The following is a 20,762-nucleotide window of genomic DNA, read 5'->3' as shown; positions in this document are numbered from 1 at the left end:
TTTGCTGGCCTCGGGCCCATTCTGCAGGGCTGGGCCCTCCTGCACGACCTGGCCCTCCTGCACATTAGTGGGATCCTTGCAGGGCCCTGGTGCCTTCCTCTCCTCTGAGGGGGCTGGCCCCGCATTGCCCCTGCTGGCGACCTGGGCGTAGGTGGTCCCCCGCTGCGGACATGCCCTATAGAGGTGGCCCACTTCCCCACAAAGATTGCAGCTTTTCTCTTGTGGGCAATCCTTTGCAAGGTGTCCCTCCTCCCTGCAGTTCCTGCAGATGGTGGCTTTGCAGTCGGCTGCCACGTGACCTGACCTACCACAGGCATGGCAGACTTCAGGTTGCCCTGCATAGGTCAGGTAGCCCTTGCTCCCGCCGATCGCGAAGCTGGACGGTGGGTGTACAACGTTCCCATCCGCGCCCATCCTCAGCGTCACCTTGACCTGTCTCTTGCTGGTCCAGATGCCAAAGGGGTCCATGATGTCAGTTAGGTCCCCTTCCACCTTCACGTACCTTCCAAGGAAGGTCAGGACATCAACTGCTGGCACATGCGGGTTGTACACGTGTACAGTCACCATACGGCTCCTCTGCGCTAGCATCACGAACAGCGGGACAGCGGTCAATACAGAGAGGGGGCCCTCACCTCCTTTCTTCTTGAAAACCTCCAGGAAGTGCTCGCAAAGCTTGGCACTCCTGAAGGTCACATCGTAAAAACCTCCTCCGGGGAAATCCTGCAGGCAGTAAATGTCCGCAGCAGCGAACCCACAACAGTCCAACAGGACCCTCTTCACGAAGAAGGTGCGGTCCACAGGTGCACCTTCATCCACCTTCTTCACGGAAACACGGATGGTGTTCCAGACCCCCCGACCTGGGGCACGAGCACTCGTCGCAGCCATCGTTGCAGGTTGGCTGCTCCCCTGAACCAGCGTTAGGCCAAAGCCAGCATTAAGATCCACCGGTTGCAAGGGTGCACAGCCAACCCGAGGTCTTCCTTCCACCTCCAACACAGTCGCGCACTCCTCTTCTCAGTCCACAAGAGTGGGTCTTTATTTTGATCTGGATGTAAGCTGGTTCACTGAGCTGGAAAGTTCATTCCCAGACATTTCGCCACCATTCTAGGTAACGTCATCAGTGAGCCTCCGGTGAAGCGCTGGTGTTATGTCCCGCTTTCTGTTTATCTGTTTCGGTTTCCTTGGGTTGGTGATGTCATTTCCTGCTCTCTTTCTTAGAGGAACCGAGCCACCAGGATACACGAACATCAACTAGCCACAAAAAGACATGATCCACTATCCCTAGTATCCTTGCATACAGATGAGGAAGGACACCACTTTGATTGGGACAACACATCCATCCTAGGACAAGCCAAACAGAGACACGCATGAGAATTCCTTGAAGCATGGCATTCCAACCGGAACTCCATCAACAAACACATTGATTTGGAGCCAATCTGCCATCCTGAGAAAAAGAGGAAATGACATCACCAACACAGGAAATGACATCACCAACCCAACGAAACCTAAACAGATAAATAGAAAGCAGGACATAACACCAGCGCTTCACTGGAGGCTCACTGTTGATGTTACCTAGAATGGTGATGAAACATCTGGGAACAAACTTTCAAGCTCAGTGAACCAGCTTACATCTGGAACAAAATAAAGAACCGCTCTCTTGTGGACCGATAGGAGGAGAGTGCTGTCTTGGAGGTGAAAGGAGGACGTCGGGTTGGCTGTGCGCCCTTGTGACCAGTGGATCTTAATGCTGGCTTCGGCCTAACGCTGGTTCAGGGGAGCAGCCAACCTGCAACGATGGCTGCGGCAAGTGCTCGTGCCCCAGGTCAGGGGGTCCGGAACACCATCCGTGTTTCTGTAAAGAAGGTGGATGAAGGTGCACCTGTGGACCGCACCTTCTTCGTGAAGAGGGTCCTGTTGGACTGTTGTGAGTTTGCTGCTGCGGACATTTACTGCCTGCAGGATTTCCCCGGAGGAGGTTTTTACGACGTGACCTTCCGGAGTGCCAAGCTTTGTGAGCGCTTCCTGGAGGTTTTCAAGGAGAAAGGAGGTGAGGGCCCCCTCTCTGTATTGACCGCTGTCCCACTGTTTGTGATGCCAGCACAGAGGAGCCGTATGGTGACTGTACACATGTACAACCCGCATGTGCCAGCAGTTGATGTCCTGACCTTCCTCGGAAGGTATGTGAAGGTGGAAGGGGGCCTAACTGACATCGTGGACCCCTTTGGCATCTGGACGAGTAAGAGGCAGGTCAAGGTGACGCTGAGGATGGGCGCAGACGGGAATGTCGCACACCCACCGTCCAGCTTCGCGATCGGCGGGAGCAGGGGCTACCTGACCTATGCAGGGCAACCTAAAGTCTGCCATGCCTGTGGTAGGTCAGGTCACATGGCGGCCGACTGCAAAGCCACCATCTGCAGGAACTGCAGGGAGGAGGGACACCTTGCAAAGGATTGCCCACGAGAGGGAAGCTGCAACCTTTGCGGGGAAGCGGGCCACTTCTATAGGGCATGCCCGCGGCGGGGTACCACCTACGCCCAGGTCGCCGGCAGGGGAAATGCGGGGCCAGCCCCCCCCAGAGGAGAGGAAGGCAGCAGGGCCCAGCAAGGACCCCACTAATGTGCAGGAGGGCGAGGCTGTGCAGGAGGGCCCAGCCCTGCAGGATGGGCCCGAGGCCAGCAAAGTGCCCCTGCAGGCTCCGATCCCCACGGACAACCCGGAGCCAATGGAGGCGGCGACAGGCGACCCAGGGGAGTGGACAACAGTCCGGAAGGCGAGGAGGAAGGTGCGTCGACGGGCCCAGGAACCGCAACCATCCGGCGGGAAGAGGCAGCTACAGGGGGGCTATAAGAGCTCCTCTGACGAGGAGGATTCGGAGAGGGCCCACCCAAAGCAGAAGTTAAAGGTCTTGAGGGGGAAGGAAAGCAGCAGCCCGCTTCCAGGTGACGGGAGGCGTCCTGAGGCTCCCTCCGACACCCAGTCAAGTGCCGCTGGAGCACTGGAGGGCCCCCGGGACTTCCAGGCGGGAAGGAGGAAACAGCGCGTCCCCAGCCTGACCCGGAGCCGGACCCTCCTGCCTCCGCACCCCTGACGGGGGGATGCCACCCGGAAGGCAGCACGGACGGTTTCCTGAGCCTGGAGAGCGTCCAGCAGTTAGCCCGGGCAATGGGCATGAAGGGACAGATGGAGGGGCTGGACCTTGGACTTGGGGAGGGTACTACGGTCACTGCCCACAATGGGGGTACGAGCTGCGAGCATTAATGTACGCAGCGTCAAGTCAACCGCGAGATGTGTGTCCACGTTGGCCTACCTGACCACCATCAAGGCGGACCTCCTGTTTCTGCAGGAGTGCGGGATACCGCACCTCGGCAGGTACGGGAAATGGTCCGGCGCCTGGACCTGTGGGCCTTCGATCTGGTCGGGGGGTAACGACTGTCGCTCCTCCGGCCTGGCTATTCTGCTGCGAGGGCGCAACTTCACCATCTCTCAAGTTCAGGAGGTGGTGGGGGGGTGCCTCCTAGTGGCTGACATCACCTACAGGAATGCTCCCCTGAGGCTGATCAACGTGTACGCCCCAGCGGTACGGAGTGAGCGGATGGACGTCCTGCAGCCGCTTCCACCCCTGCTGGCTACGTCCAGGCCGGTCATCCTAGGCGGAGACTTCAACTGCATCATTGATGCAGATGGAAGATCCGGCGTGGGGACAGCGGGTGGGGGGAGTCAACTGGACGTCACGTCCAGATTCCTGACGGGCACGGTGAAGGACGCCAAGCTGCTCGACGTCTTCAGCACCCCTGCAGACGGAGCGCAGCAGAGGTACACCTGGTCGCGGCCAGACGGGTCTATCCGCTCAAGGATAGACTTCCTGTTTGTGTCACGGACGTTCTCGGTCAGGTCCACCGGCGTCGAGCCAGTGTTCTTCTCTGACCACTGCCTCCTGCTGGCCGACTGTCACTTACAGGACGACCAGCCGGCCGGCAAGGGGACGTGGAAGCTCAACACAACTCTGTTGACCCCAGAGAACGTCGAGGAGCTTAAGAGGGAGTACGCCGGTTGGTGAACCGTGAAACCCCTCTTTGAGTCTCCAGGCGACTGGTGGGAGACAGTGAAGGAGAACATCAGGAGGTTCTTTGTCCTCAAGGGTGTTCAGAAGGCGAGAGAGAGGCGGGGAAAGCTGTCGCGACTCCAGAAAAGGGTGCAGAACCTGCTCCTTCTGCAGTTGATGGGGGTCGATGTCACGGAGGACCTCCGCGAGGTGAGGGGCCAGCAAGCCTCGCTCTTCGCCGCAGAGGCCTCCCGAATAATCTTCCGGTCCCGGGTCCGCTCAGTGGAGCAGGACGAGACGTGCTCGCGTTTCTTCTTTCAGAAGGTGCACAAAGAGAGCTCTGTGCTTAGCCGGCTGAAGAAGGACGACGGCTCAGTGACGTCGTCACGGCCCGACATTTTGAGGATCAGCAGATCCTTCTATGCTGGACTGTACGACACGAAGCCCACGGACAGCACGGCCTCCGAGTCGTTCCTGTCGTCTATCACGGAGGTCTTAGACGACGGCACGAGGGAGTGGCTGGACCGGCCGATATCCCTGGACGAGCTGGCCAGAGCCCTCAAGTCCTTGCAGAGGAATAGGACTCCCGGAAGCGACGGCTTACCGGTCGAGCTGTATTCCGCTCTGTGGGGCCTGGTCGGCCAGGACCTGCTGGAGGTGTACGATAGTGCGCTTTGGCAGGGGAAATGTGCAAGTCCATGAGGATGGGCATCATCACCCTCATTTACAAGATGAAGGGGGAGAGGGAAGAAATTAAGAATTGGAGTCCCATTTCACTTTTGAACGTGGACTACAAAATCCTGGCCAAGGTCATAGCCAACCGGGTCAGATCTGTCCTGGAGTCAGTGATTCACCCTGACCAAACCTGTGCTGTGCCGGGCAGGAAGATCGCTGAGAGCCTCGTGCTCATCAGGGATACAATCGCCTACGTACAGGACAGGCGGGTGGACACCTGCCTCGTCAGCCTGGACCAGGAGAAGGCCTTCGACAGGGTCTCTCATGCTTACATGAGGGACGTCCTCTCCAAATTGGGGTTCGGGGACGGCATCCGCAATTGGATCCGGCTGCTCTACGCCAACATCGTTAGCGCAGTCTCGATCAACGGGTGGGAATCAGACAGTTTTCCTGTTAGATCTGGAGTCAGGCAGGGCTGCCCGCTCTCTCCTGCCTTGTTCGTGTACTGTGTGGAGCCCTTCGCCGCCTCCATCAGGAAGGACGTGACCCTGAAGGGCGTGACTATCCCAGGCAGCGGAGGCCTTCAGGTCAAGACCTCCCTGTACATGGACGATGTCGCCGTCTTCTGCGCCGATCGTCGGACATCTGCGGCCAGTTTGAACTGGCCTCGGGTGCCAAAGTCAATAGGGGTAAGAGCGAGGTCATGTTCTTGGGGAACTGGGACGACCGCTCCTTCATCCCCTTCACCGTCAGGACAGACTACCTGAAGGTGCTGGGTGTTTGGTTTGGTGGAGCTGGGGCATGCACTAAGACTTGGGAGGAGCGTATCTCCAAATTGAAGCAGAAGCTGGGCAGGTGGACGCTCCGGTCCCCCTCCATCGCGGGTAAGAACCTGGTTGTCAGGTGCGAGGGGCTTTCGGTACTGTTGTATGTGGCGCAGGCCTGGCCTATTCCCTGGACATGCGCCGCTGTGGTCACCCGGGTCATCTTCCACTTCATTTGGGGGTCGAGGATGGACCGGGTCCGCGGAGACACCATGTAGAAAGACCTGGGAAATGGGGGAAAGGGCGTACCGAATGCCACCCTCGCCCTGACGGCTACCTTTGTGTGCGGCTGCATCAAGCTGTGCGTAGATCCTCAGTATGCAAACACCAAGTGTCCCTACTTACTGAGGTTCTACCTGTCCCCGGTGTTGCGAAGGATGGGCCTGGCCTCGTTGCCGCGGAACGCTCTGAGTAGTTGGACCGTTCCATACCACCTGTCCTTCGTGGAGAAATTTTTGAAAGGAAACACCTTTGACCACAAGGCCGTCAGGCAGTGGTCAGCACGTAGTATCCTCAGGACCCTTCGGGAAAAGGAGAGGGTGGATCCCGTCGTGTGGTTCCCCACGCAGACTGCCAAAGTCGTTTGGCAGAATGCCTCATCGCCAGAACTTTCAAACAAGCACAAGGACATTGCTTGGCTGGCGGTGAGAGGGGCTCTGCCAGTGAGATCCTTTATGCATGCCCGGAATCTCTGCACCACCGCACGCTGCCCTCGATGTGGCTGCGGGGGCGACGAGACTGTCGAACACCTCCTTCTGGAGTGTGCCTAGGCGCAGGAGGTCTGGAGGGGGATGCAGTGGTATTTGTCGAGGTTCGTCCCGAGCAGCTCCGTGACGCGGGACTCCGTGCTCCACGGGCTGTTTCCGGGGACGCACACCGAGACCAACATCAACTGCGCCTGGAGGACCATCAATGCGGTGAAAGACGCTCTTTGGTCTGCCCGCAACTTGCTGGTCTGCCAGCTGAAAGAACTGACCCCGACCGAGTGTTGCAGACTGGCGCACTCCAAGGTCCAGGACTACGTGCTGAGGGACGTGCTAAAGCTTGGGGCAGCCGCCGCCAAGGTGCGGTGGGGAAAGACCACCGTATGAGGCCCCTCGTCCAGAAAAGGGAAAAGAACCCTATCTGGTAACTGGCCCCAGCTGGCGCCTTCCCCAACTGGTCAGGGGGCCAACTGGGACTGTGCGGGGTGACGACTGCCAGGGCGGTTTCTTTGTTTTTTTTTTTCTCTCTTTTGTTTTTTCCTTTAGTTGGTGTACGTACCCCCGGGTGACCCGGAGTGGCTTGCATGACTGGGTAGGTGTATAAATGTTTTTTTTTGTACATTCTATGAATAAAGTATATTTTTTCAAATAAAAAAAAGTGACAAAACGTCAAAAAACGAACCTTCTAGCTCAGCGAGCAAACTCATCCATAGTTTGGAACAGATAGTCAAACAGCCACCAGAAAAGTAGTGAATTTCTGAAGTGTATCCAAGATAGTTGCCTACAGCAATATGTCCTGGATGCATTAAGGGGACAAGTAATATTTAATTTAGTAATGAGTAATGAGCCAGATTTAATTAGTAAGCCTAATTGTATGTGAACATTTATCGAATAGTAATCATAACGTGATCGAGTTCAATGTTGCATTTGAAAGCAAAAAACGTGAATCGGCAACTAGAGTTTTAGAGTTAGCTAAAGCTGATTTTAATGGGCGTACAAAGATGCAAAGTAAAGCACAGATCTTGCTGAATGCAAAAGATACAAAGACCAACAAATGGCCACAAAGCAACTTTATAAGAACTACTAAAAGGAATTATGAAATGAAACTTGCTAGAGGCATCAAGAGCAATAAGAGTTAATTTTATAATTATATAAAGAGAAAGCAGGTGATTAGGAGTAATAGTGGCCCAATAAAGACCGAAAGTGGAGATATTGTCCATGACAATGGGGAAATGGCAAATGTGTTGAACAGTTAGTTTGTTTAAGTATTTATAGTAGAAATGTAGATAATTTCCTTGTGATTCCAGCAAGTTAATAGTGAATTGGGAACAGACATTAAATAAATTAAATAAAATAAGTAAAACATTGGTAATGAAGAAATTAATAGAATTAAAGAATGACCGATCCTGGGGACCTGAAGATGTTAAAGGAAGTAGGGGAGCACATTGCAGACACTCTAACTATAATCTTTCAGAGTTCCCTATAATACAGGAGTTATCCCTCTGGGTTAGAAATTTGGATCTCATTCCACTTTTTAGAAAGGGTGAAAGAGAAAGACCAGAAAATTACAGACCAGTTAATCTAATGTCTATGGTGAGGAAATAGTTGGAGTCTATCATCCATGATCGGGTAACTGAACATCTCAAAAATTTTAAGCTAATTAAGGAGAGCCAGCAAGGATTCGTGACACGGAGATCATGCCTGACATACTTAATTGCATTTTTTGAAGTGATGTCCAGGGTGGTGGACGGGTAAATATTATTTATATGGACATCCAGAAGACATTTGATAAAATTCCAAATAAGAGATTTTTAACTACAGTAGAAGCTCACAGAATTGGCGCAAATTACTGGCATTGCTGGGAAATTGTTCGAGCGGCAGGTGACAGAAAATAGGGATAATGGGTGAGTACTCAATTGGCAGGATCTGACCAGTGGTGTCTCATAGGACACATTATTCACATTATTTATTAATGACTTGGATAATGGCATAGAAAGTCATCTATCCAAATTTACTGTTGACTGAAAGTTAGGCAGCATTGTAGACAGTGTAAATGATAGCATAAAATTAAAAAGGGACATTGATAGAATAAGTGAATGGGCAAAACTGTGGCAGATAGAATTCAATAAAAATAGTGTGAGACTATCCATTTTGGACTGAAAAATGATAGCTCAGTGCAATTTCTGGATGGAATGAAGTTAAATACAGTGGATGTTCAAAGAGACTTCAGGGTTCGGGTACACAGATCTTTAAAATGTCATGAAAATGTGTAGAAAATTATCAAGAAAGGTAATGGAGTGTTGACCTTTATATCTAGAGAACTGGAGTACAAGGATGCAAAAGTTTTACATTGCAATGATACAAAACCCTCATTGGATCCCACTTGGAGTATTGTGAACAGACATGAGCACTGCACCTTCGAAGGAAATATTAGCCTTGGAGAAGGTACCACATGGTTTACAAGAATGATACCTGGACTTCAGGGGTTATGTTATAACGAAAGATTATACAAATTAAATCTGTTTTCTTTAGAATTTAGAAGCTGAAGAGATGATCTGATCAAAGTCTTCAAGATTTTAACAGATAAAAACAGGGTTGATAAAGATAAACATCGAAAATTAGGTCTAGACCATTCAGGAGAGATGTTAGGAAGCATTTCTACATACAAAGTAGCAGAGGTTTGGAAATCTCTTCCGCAGACAGTAGTGGATGCAGGATCAATTGTTAATTTCAATCTAAGATAGATCATTTTTTGTTAAACAAATGTAATGTGATATGGGCCAAAGACAAGTGTATGGAGTTGGGCTACAGGTCAACCATGATCTCATTGAATGGTGGAGCACGCTCAAAGGGCTGAATGGTCTACTGCTGTTCCTATGTTCCTTTGTCAGACGTTCTAGTTCCGACGAAGAGTCACTGGACTCTTTTTCTCTCTACAAATGCTGCCAAAGCTGCCAAGTTTCTCCAGCGATAATGGGAACTGCAGATGCTGGAGATTCCAAGATGATAAAATGTGAGGCTGGATGCCTCTCTGATGAAGGGTCTAGGCCCGAAACGTCAGCTTTTGTGCTCCTGAGATGCTGCTTGGCCTGCTGTGTTCATCCAGCCTCACATTTTATCATCTAAGTTTCTCCAGCATTTGAGGAGAAATATTTGCTGGGATATGATGAAGGAGCAGGGAAATGAAGTTAACTGGGTGGCTGTTCAAAACAGCTGGTGCAGCAATGAAGAGCCAACTTTATCTCTCCTCTGTTTTCCTCTGCTTCTCCTGGCTAAAAATGTGCTAGACTTATTCTCGGGGTGGAGGGTCACAATATAACGTGAGAAACATTCAAATTTACCTCATCTGCACAATTGCCCAAGTGGTTTTTGTGCTGTTGCTGCTATGACTTTGAAGTTATTTGTGACTATCTTCACTCAGCACTAAGATGCACTGTGTCAAAGCTATTTCACAATGTGTTTTTACGTTGACTTATCTGGCCATCAAAGTAGACCTCTTGTTTCTGCAGGAGTGTGCACCTCAGCAGCTACAGGAAATGTTTGATCTTGTGGGCCTGTGGGCCTTCAATCTTGTCGGGGCAATATTCTTCTGGCCAGGATGTTCTGTTGTGAGGAGGCAACTTCACTATTAAGGAGATGGTAGATAGACGTCTCCTTGTAGCAGATGTTCTGTACAGAAATGCTCCCCGAGATGAATTAATGTGTATGCTCCGACAGTAAATAAAAAGTGAGTTGCTGGCCGTCTTTTAGCAGCTCCCACTGCTGCAGGCTGGAGACTTCGACTGCATCATTGATGTGGCTGGACAATCTGGTGGGGCTGACAGCAAACTGGATGCCATGTCCAGACACCTGATGGAAATGATTAAAGATGCCAAGCTGCACATTGCCTTCAGCACTCTTGTAAATGGATCACAGCGTAGATACACCTGTTCGTGGCCAGACAGATCTGTCCACTCAAGGACAGATTAACTGTTTGTGTCCTGAGTATTCTCAGTCTGATCCATCAATGTCAAATCGGTGTTCTTCTCTGACAACTGCCTCCTGTTCACAGGGTGAACAGCAAGCTGGCAAGGGAACATGGAAGCTGAACATGAAACTATTGAGCCCAAAATACATTGAGAAGCTCAAAAGGGAGAACCATGAAACCCCTCTTTGAGTCTCCAGTGGATTAGTAGGAAACAGTTAAGAGGAAAGTCAGAGATTCTTCACCCTGTTCAGAAAGTGAGAGAGAGTTGGGTAAAATAGTCAAAACTCTAGGAAAGTGTGCAGAACCTACTGCTGCAGAAGATGGGAGTCGATGTCATTGGAGGACTTTCATGAGGTGAAGAGCCAGCAAGCCTCACTGTTGGCCTTGGAAGCCTCCAAAGTAATATTTGGCTCCATGGAGTAGGATGAGACATGCTCACATTTCTTTTTCCAGAAAGTATACAGGAAGAGCTCTGTGATCAGCAGCCTCAAGTAAGAAGATGGCTTAGTAACATCTTCTCAGTGTGACATCCTGAAGATCAGCAAATCCTTTTATGCTGGACTGTATGACACGAAGCCCACAGAAAGGGCTCCCAGTTGTTCCTGTCCTCTATCGCAGAAATCTTAGATGTCTGCACATGAGAGAAGCTGGACTAGCCTCTGTAGTCCTTTGAAAAGACTAAAACTCATGGAAGCGATAGCTTGCCAACCGAGTTGTATTCAGCTCAATGGAATTTGATTGGCCAAGAACTGCTGGAGGTTTTTAACAGTATTCTTCTGGCAAGGAGCATGTGCAATTCTATGAGGAGAGTTTTCATCACTCTCACCTACAAGCGGAAAGGGAATAAGAAGGAAATTCAAAGTTGGCAACCAATTTCACAGTTGAATCTGGTTCACAAGATCCTGTCTAAGGTCATCGCCAACCAGGTCAGGTCTACTCTGGGATTGGTGGTTCACTGCAACCAGACTTGTGCTGTACTGGGTAGGAAAATCTCTGAGGGCCTTGCCCTCCTCAGGGCTGCAGTCAGCCATGTACAGGATAGGGGGTTGACACCTGCCTGGAGAAGACCTGAAACAGGATATCACACACTTACTTGTGGGTTGTTCTCTCCAAATGGGCTTTGGGGAGGGAATCTGAAATTGGATCTGACTGTTGTACACCAACATTGTTAGTGCAGTCTCTACCAATGGATGGGAATCAGAAAGCTTCCGGATCAGATCTGGAGTCAGGCAGGGCTGCCTCTCTCTCCTGCCTTGTTTATGTGTGGTATAGAGCCTTTTGCCAAGTCCACCAGGAAGAATGCGAACCTGAGAGGGGTGACTATTCCAGGCAGCAGAGGCCTGCAGGTTAAAGCCTCCCTGTACATGGATGACTGCCATTTTTTGCTCAGATCCACTGTCACTGCGCAGACCCATTAGCATCTGCAACTAATTCGAACTGGCCTCGCAAGCCAAGGTAAATCAAGGCAAGGGCAAGGCCACGTCCGTTGGGAACTGAACCAACTGATCTTTTATCGCCTTCAGTGTTAGGACAGATTATCTGAAGGTGTGGAGTGTTCAGGTTTAAGTTGTGAGAAGATTTCTATGTATGATTTTCTTCAAATAAGAATGATTTATACAAGGGTATTTCAGTTACAGGGCAATGTATCTTGCTATCTCTGAGTCGCTTTCCAGTTATATCTTTTCACTGCATTAAAATACAATTAAACTGAAGTTTAAAATTCTAAATTTAGTTACTGTCCTACAAGTACACTAAATTAATTTATATTCCAAAACTAGAATTATTCTCAGTGCTGTCAACTAATTAAAAATCTAAATTTGGAATCTTTTCCCTGTAGATACCTATATTTTGTGAAGATCAAGTTTCTGCATTGCCCCATAGGTTTTGAAACTGAGCTGAAACTGTGCCACATCTGAGTTAGAGCCCATGAATCAATCTGTACTCAAGAGATTTAATTACATAATGTTGTCTGAATTTTTGGTACACAAAGAAAATAGTTTGTGCTTATTAGAGTGTGGGAGTTTTGCATGCATTTTCCCACATAATGTTTGGTGTAGTTCCTTGCCTAGACCTTTCTCAGTACTTTATTGTAGTAATTAAACAAATTTTTTCACTGAAATCTTCATGATAATGCCTCGAGACAGAATTCGTATTGTTGGCAAAGGAAAGTACAAGTTGGAAACCATTGAACTCCTGTGTATTAAGTTTGTTAGGGGAAATTCAGAAAAATAGTCAACATCTCAAGATGTGTAGGTTGGGACTAGGGATATAAATTCAACAAAGATATGTGTTTCATACAGGCACCTTCTACAGACACAGATCAAACATTAAGACACAGTCTCATTGCTGTGATAAGTGCTGAGGTAAAGGCTAGCTTCCCAGTGGTAGTCCTTCCCTGCTTTTTTGGATTTTCCTCACACTGTAAAAGACCTATCTCTGGTCCAGATTCTTCAACAAGGGTGCCCCAACCAATCTGTATTTCAGAACTGTTAAAGTGTACAAGAAGACCATTTGGTCCATTATGGCTGCACCAGGTCTCTATGCATTTTAACTTAGAGCCAATTGCCTGCTTTTTCCCCATGAGCCTGCAAATTGTTTCCATTTAAATAATTGTCCAATGACTTCTTGAATGTCTCAATTGAACCCACCTCCACCATTCTCCCAGGCAGTGCATTCCATACCTTGACCAAAGGTAAAGTCACCATAGACAACGAAATTTAAAAAAAAGTTGGGAAAACTCAGCGTTAACATTTTGGGTCCGGTTTGGGTGACCCTTCTTCTGAACAGACCTGAAACATTAACTCTGTTTGCTCTCCACAGGTGCTGCTAGACCTGGTGAGTTTTCCCAGCAGTTACTGGTTTTGTTTCTGATTTCTAGCATCGGCAGTTTCTTTTTAAGTCACTATAGTCCTACTGAAGGGCTATTCTCTCATTAAACAAAGATGACTGGTGATTTAACCTGAGGATTACCATATTTCAGGTGAGGGGAAAGCTTGAAAAGGTGTCTTCTTCATGGTAACCTCAGACAGTGTAGGAAGTGAACCCGCACTGTTGGTGTTACTCTGCATTGCAAACCAGCTATTCCACTGGCTGAGCTAAACGATTCCCCATTTACTAAGTAAAAATTTTCTCTTACTTTGCATTTACTTTGTCTGAAAAACATTTTAAAAGTGTATCCCCTTGTTCCCAAGTGGAAACATTTTCTCTCTATCTGCCACGTCCGGTCCCCTCTTAATTTTGAGAACTACGATCAAATCTCTGTTTAGCCTTCTCCTCTTCAAGGAAAACGGTTCCATCTTCTGCCAATCTTTCCTCACAACTAAAGTGTCTCATCACTGGAACCATTCTTGTAAACCTCTTCTGCACTCTCTCCGATGCATTCACATCCTTCCTATATAGTTGTACCCAGAACTGTACGCTATACTCCTGCTGATGTCTAACCAAGCGTCCTTTTAAAGTTCATCTTATCCTCCATGTTCTTGCTGCTAAATGCCCCTATTATGAAGCCTATAATACTGTGTGCTTTATTAACCACTATCTCTTTCTGTCCTGCCATTTTTAATAAAGGCAAAATGCTACAGGTGTGGAAATCTGAAACAAATACAGAGAATGCTGATGAAGTTCAGTAGGTCAGCATCTGTGAAGAGAGAAACTTTGTTAACATCTCAAGACCAGAGTCTAAAGAAAAGTCATACCAGACTTGAAACATTAACTGTTCCTGTCTTCCCAAATGCTGCAAGCCAAAATTGTTGTCTTTCTCCAGCATTCTATGCAAGTTTTAATGGCCTACGTATGTCTCTTAACTCCTGAACACCCTTTCTAATAGTACCCTTTATTTTATTTTGTCTCATGTTCTTCATGTCAAATTGCATTATCTCATGCTTCCCCACACTGAATTTCAGCTGCCACCCCCTGTCCATTCCACTAACGTCTTTGATTTGATTTGATTTGACTGGATTTATTATTGTCACGTGTACCGAGATGGTGAAAAGAATTGTTCTGCGAGCTAACCAGACAAATGATACCTTACATTAGTACATCAGGGCAATAGAACAGAATGCAGAATATAGTGTTACAGCTACAGAGAAGGTGCAGAGAAAGATCAACTCTAATATGTGAGATGTCTACATGTAAGTCTCATAACAGCAGGGAAGATGCTGTTCTGAAATCTGTTGGTACAAGTTTTCAAACTTTTGTATTTTCTGAAGGGGGTGGAAGAGAGTATAGCTGGGAGAGGGAGGGGACTTGATTATGCAGGCTGCTTTCCTGAAGCAACAGGAAGTGTAGCTGGATTCGGTGGAAGGAAGGCTGGTTTTCGTGATGGACCGGCTACATTCACAACCCTGTAACTTCCTACGGTTTTGGGTACAGCAGTTGCCAAACCAAGCTGTGACACATCCACATAGAATGTCTTCTGTGGTGCATCTCTGAAAGTTGATGAGTCAATGTGCACAGGCCAAATTTCCTTAACCTTCTGAGGAAGTAGAGGCTTTCTTGACTGTAGTGTTGACATGTGTAGACCAAGACAGATTGTTGGTGATATTTACTCCTAGGAGCTCCTCAGCACCATTGTATAGACAGGGGTGCTGTCTCCACTCTGCTTCCTGAAGTCAATGACCAGCTCCTTCATTCTACTGACATTGAGGGAGAGAGTGTTGTCTTTACACCACGCCACTAAGCTGTTTATCCCTTTGCTGTACTCTGTCCCATTGTTGTTTGAGATCCAATCTGCTATGGTGGTGTTATCATAAAATTTGTAAATGGAGTTTGAGGTGAATTTGGCTACACAGTCATGAGTGAATAAGGAGTATAGCATGGGGCTGAATATGCAGTATTGTGGGGTACCATTTGTTGAGTTATCATGGAGGAGGTATGGTCATCTACCCTTATTGATTGTGGTCTGTGCTTCAGGAGGTCAAGAATCCAATTGCAGAGGGGGGAATCAGAGCACTAGGTCTCTGAGTTTGACCATGAGTTTGGTTGGAAATATGGTGTTGAAGTCAATAACCAAGAGTCTGACGTGGTGTTCTTGTTATCCAGATTTTCCAGGGATGAGTGTAGAACCAGGAAGTTGGTGTCTGACATGGACCTATTACAACAGTAGGTGAATTGTAATGGATCAAAGCAATCTGGGAGGCTGGAATTGATGTGTGCCATTGCTAACTTCTCAAAGCACTTCATAATGATGGATGTCAGAGCTACTGGTGATAGTCATTAAGGCACATTGCCTAATTTTTTTTCAGCACTGGGATGTTAGTGAAACAGATGGGAACCTCACAGCAGTGGAAGGAGAGGTTAAAGATGTCTGTGAATACTCCCACCACCTGGTCCTAGCAGGATCTGAGTGCAAGGCAGGACTTCCATCCAGGCCAGTCGCTTTAGATATTCAACACTATCCTCCTCACAGTTTATAATTTTCCGATGTTTTGTATTGTCTCCAGCAAATGTCCACAGCACACCACGATCAGGAAAAACAAGGGACTTAATGCCAACCCCAACGAGGTCCACCACATTCCTCCAGCCTGTAAAGTACCCATTAACAGTTAGTCACTCTATCCTATCCATAGACATTGAATACTGTCATAGACTCTTGGCTAATTTTGAATTCATGTTACTACTATCTCCTTTATCTCACAACTTCTACTATCTTTACACATATGTTGTTTGACACTGGTGAATGCCATTTGGAAGTCAAGCAACTGCCTTCCCCTTATTTAAGAACAAACTCCAGCAAAGACATAAGGGGCAACATTTTCATACAGAGGGTGGTATGTATATGGAAAGAGGAAGTGGTAAAGGCTGGTACAGTTACAACAACTAAAAGGCATCTGGTTGGGTTTATGAATAGGAAGGGTTAAGAAGGATATGGGCCAAATGCTGGAAAATGGGACTACATTAATTTAGCATATCTGGTAGGCATGGACCAGTTGAACTGAAGGGTCTGTTTCTGTGCTGTACGTCTCTATGACTCTGTTTAAGTTAAATATGATGTTCTCATAACAATTCCATTCTGAGTCTTCAGAATCAATCCACATTATTTCCATGCTACTTTTAATTCTGTCCTGTATTATCTAATTATTGTTTATGAGATGTTGCCATGTACAAATAAGCTACCACGTTTCTCACATTATAACATGGAACACGTTTCAAAAGTACTTCAGCTATAAAGTGCGGATTTCATGGGGCTCTGACGGTGCTATATACATCCACATTTTTCTTTACTGCCACCTTCCGTTCGCACAAGCAAAACGGTTGTCACCTTAAACAACTGGCTCAGACTGCGATGACTGTCAGAAATGGAATGTTAACAGACCCCTTCCAACCGGAGATCAACTGCTTGTTCACTCGCCCTTCTAGTGGTCAATGAATTAGTGTCGGTATAAATGGTAGGGGCGCAGCGAAGGAATCTTCCTCAGCTCGTGAGAGATGCACACCCTTGTGAACTGAACAGGGAGCAAATATACAATTTGCAGGAAGCATAACAAATGTGAAACTTTGGCAATTTTGACCCAACCAGCCACGGTTCCAGGAATCAGTTTTTCGCTCATCTTGAGAAAATAAAGTCCCACTGAAACTTTTTGTTAAATAAATCTGGTTCCTAAGAGATAGTTGAAAAAGAGACGACGACATCCAGTGACACTGTTTATGCGACTTTCTGAACAATGCGGTGGTATTAACGTAGCTCAGCTGTACAGCTGGCTGACAGCCAAACAGCCCGATGCAATCCATTTGAGTAACTGAGAAGCTCTCGCCAAAGGCTGTGCTGTAGCTAGGGAGTGGCGTCAGCAGACAGGAGGATATGCAGTCTGTACCAGAGCTCTGCTCTCTCAACATTCAGAAGTACCTCATTGTTGAACCGCTGTGGGAGCACCGCAAAAGCTGTGTATATACCTTAAAGAGCCGGGTAAGTTGTAGGATTTTTTCCGAGTGGACATAATCACCATTTGTAAAGGGAGAGAGGAAAACTTGGCGCATGAATTGTTTGTAGGAGAGGAGGAAAGTGCAGTTTCAGCAGTAATGGAGAAGCTGTTGCAGACGATTCTGTACTATCTAGGGAGTTGGTGCACATGCGGTGAGAGCTTTGCTTGATGTCTGCGCTTCCATACAGTGGTTATCCTGACAGAGAGAGAACATGTTCAGCAGTAGTTTTTAATAATGTCTGTATGTTCGGACGCATTAAATGTTGACAGCTTTTACACGAATCAGTTTTCTGCCCTTTCGAAATCATTCGCGGTCTGACTTCTCACGCTTCTGTCTGTTTAGTCACCAGTTCGTAAGGTCAGTTGTAAAGCTTTTTCGGTTCGGCACTTGATGGACAGTGGCTGGGCCACTGACATAATTGCCCCAAACCAGTCGCGGATTTTGCTTTGTTTTGTCATGTAGATGCTGAAGATGAGCAACTTTTGACTCCTTTAAATGGATATTTGGAAACAAAATGCTTCTACTGATTCATCTGAATTTAAAGATCACTTTCCAGACATCCAGGATCTCCTCAAATTCTTTCCGGATGAAAAATGCCATTTGAGTTCTCGCTGGCATTAATTGATAACCATGATGGTGACACTTTTGCGACCGAGGCTGCGGGTTGTGTGATCAATCCCTGCTCCAGAAACCTGAACGCAACATTTAGATTGACATTTCATTTCTGTACTGACAAGAGACCCATACTTGTCAGCATTACAGTCTCTCAGGTGCGAAGTTAAACCAATCCCGTAAGTTTTCTCAACATAGAACATAGAACAGTACAGCACAGAACAGGCCCTTCAGCCCACGATGTTGTGCCGACCATTGATCCTCATGCATGCACCCTCAAATTTCTGTGACCATATGCATGTCCAGCAGTCTCTTAAATGACCCCAATGACCTTGCTTCCACAACTGCTGCTGGCAACGCATTCCATGCTCTCACAACTCTCTGTGTAAAGAACCCGCCTCTGACATCCCCTCTATACTTTCCACCAACCAGCTTAAAACTATGACCCCTCGTGTTAGCCATTTCTGCTCTGGGAAATAGTCTCTGGCTGTCAACTCTATCTATGCCTCTCATTATCTTGTACACCTCAGTTAGGTCCCCTCTCCTCCTCTTTTTCTCCAATGAAAAGAGACCAAGCTCAGTCAACCTCTCTTCATAAGATAAGCCCTCCAGTCCAGGCAGCATCCTGGTAAACCTCCTCTGAACCCTCTCCAAAGCATCCACATCTTTCCTATAATACGGCGACCAGAACTGGACACAGTATTCCAAGTGCGGTCTAACCAAAGCTTTATAGAGCTGCAACAAGATCTCACGACTCTTAAACTCAATCCCCCTGTTAATGAAAGCCAAAACACCATATGCTTTCTTAACAACCCTGTCCACTTGGGTGGCCATTTTAAGGGATCTATGTATCTGCACACCAAGATCCCTCTGTTCCTCCACACTGCCAAGAATCCTATCCTTAATCCTGTACTCAGCTTTCAAATTCGACCTTCCAAAATGCATCACCTCGCATTTATCCAGGTTGAACTCCATCTGCCACCTCTCAGCCCATCTCTGCATCCTGTCAATGTCCCGCTGCGGCCTACAACAGCCCTCTATACTGTCAACAACACCTCCGACCTTTGTGTTGTCTGCAAACTTGATGACCCATCCTTCAATCCCCTCATCCAAGTCATTAATAAAAATTACAAACAGGAGAGGCCCAAGGACAGAGCCCTGTGGAACCCCACTCACCACTGACTTCCAGGCAGAATATTTTCCTTCTACTACCACTCGCTGTCTTCTGTTGGCCAGCCAATTCTGTATCCAAGCAGCTAAGTTCCCCTGTATCCCATTCCTCCTGACCTTCTGAATGAGCCTACCATGGGGAACCTTATCAAATGCCTTACTGAAGTCCATATACACCACATCCACAGCTCGACCCTCATCAACTTTTCTAGTCACATCCTCAAAAAACTCTAAGGTTTGTGAGGCGTGACCTACCCCTCACAAAGCCGTGTTGACTGTATTTGATCAAGCCATGCTCCTCCAGATGGTCATAAATCCTATCCCTCAGAATCCTTTCTAACACCTTGCAGACGACAGACGTGAGACTTACTGGTCTGTAATTGCCGGGGATTTCCCTATTTCCTTTCTTGAAGAGAGGAATTACATTTGCCGCTCTCCAGTCCTCAGGTACAACTCCAGTGTAGAGCGAGGATGCAAAGATCTTCACAAGTGGCGAAGCAATTTCATTTCTCGCTTCCGAAAGCAGCCGAGGACAAATCTGGTCCGGGCCTGGCGACTTGTCAATCTTAACGTTTGACAAAATTTTCAGCACATCAGCTTCCTCTATCTCTATCCATTCCAGCATGCACACCTGCTCTTCAAAGGTTTCATTCACTACAAAGTTCGTTTCTTTCGTAAAGACAGAAGCAAAAAACTCATTAAGGGCTTCCCCTACCTCCTCAGGTTCCACACACAGGTTCCCTATGCTATCCCTGATCGGCCCTACTCTTTCTTTGACCATTCTCTTATTCCTCACGTAAGTGTAAAATGCCTTTGTGTTTTCCCTGATTCCTTCTGCCAAGCCTTTCTCGTGCCCCCTCCTGGCTCTCCTCAGACCTTTTTTGAGCTCCTTCCTTGCCTGCGAGTAATCCTCTCTAGCTGAACTTGACCCTAGCTTCCTCCATCTTATGTAAGCTACCTTCTCCCTTTTCACAAGAAGCTCCACCGCTCTCGTCATCCAAGGTTCCTTTATCTTACCCCTTCTTGCCTGTCTCAGAGGGACATATTTACTCATCACTCGCAACAACTGTTACTTAAACAGTCTCCACATGTCTATAGTTCCCTTACCTTGGAACAACTGCTCCCAGTCCATGCTTCCTAACTCGTGTCTAATCGCGTCATAGTTTCCTCTTCCCCAACTAAATATCCTCCCATTTTGCCTAATCCTCTCCTTCTCCATAGCTATGTAGAATGTGAGGCAGTTATGGTCACTATCACCAAAATGCTCTCCCACCACAAGATCTGATACCTGCCCCGGCTCGTTTCCGAGCACCAAGTCTAGAATGGCCTCTCCCCTCGTCGGCCTGTCAACGTACTGCGTTAGGAAACCCTCCTGAACACACCTTACAAATACAGCTCCATTCAAATCTTCTGCTCGAAGCAGGTTCCAATCAATATTAGGAAAGTTAAAGTCACCCATTACAACAACCCTACTGCGACCACACTTTTCCAAAATCTGTCGACCTATGCTTTCTTCAATCTCCCTGCTGCTATTGGGGGGCCTGTAGTAAACCCCTAACGAGGTGACTGCTCCCTTGCTGTTCCTAATTTTCACCCATACTGACTCAGTAGGCAGATCTTCCTCGACAAAGGAAGCTTCTGTAGCTGTGATACCCTCTCTGATTAGTAGTGCTACACCCCCTCCTCTTTTTCCCCCCTCCCTATTCTTTTTAAATGTTCTAAACCCTGGAACATCCAGCAACCATTCCTGACCATGAGAAACCCATGTCTCTGTTATGGCCACAACATCATAGCACCAGGTACTGATCCATGCTCTAAGGTCGTCACTTTTATTCCTGATACTCCTT

At 47.7% G+C, this 20,762-nt stretch overlaps 1 protein-coding gene across 4 annotated transcripts in view; it reads left to right on the top strand.

Annotated features, from left to right (window-relative positions):
• Positions 1 to 20,762, top strand: part of LOC125455169 (pleckstrin homology domain-containing family G member 1) — a 281,538-nt gene that overhangs the window by 52,642 nt on the left and 208,134 nt on the right. For 3 of the 4 annotated variants that reach the window (XM_048536870.2, XM_048536868.2, XM_048536869.2), the window contains exon 1: positions 16,999 to 17,116. The exons of the other annotated variant lie outside the window; for it this stretch is intronic. The gene's annotated coding sequence lies outside the window, so the exon portion shown is untranslated. Of the gene's footprint in view, positions 1 to 16,998; positions 17,117 to 20,762 lie in introns of those variants that run through there. 4 annotated transcript variants of the gene reach the window in all.

Source organism: Stegostoma tigrinum, chromosome 9, assembly GCF_030684315.1.
Source record: "Stegostoma tigrinum isolate sSteTig4 chromosome 9, sSteTig4.hap1, whole genome shotgun sequence".
In the NCBI taxonomy this organism is placed as follows: domain Eukaryota; kingdom Metazoa; phylum Chordata; class Chondrichthyes; order Orectolobiformes; family Stegostomatidae; genus Stegostoma; species Stegostoma tigrinum.
This window is presented reverse-complemented; position numbering and strand designations above follow the sequence as displayed.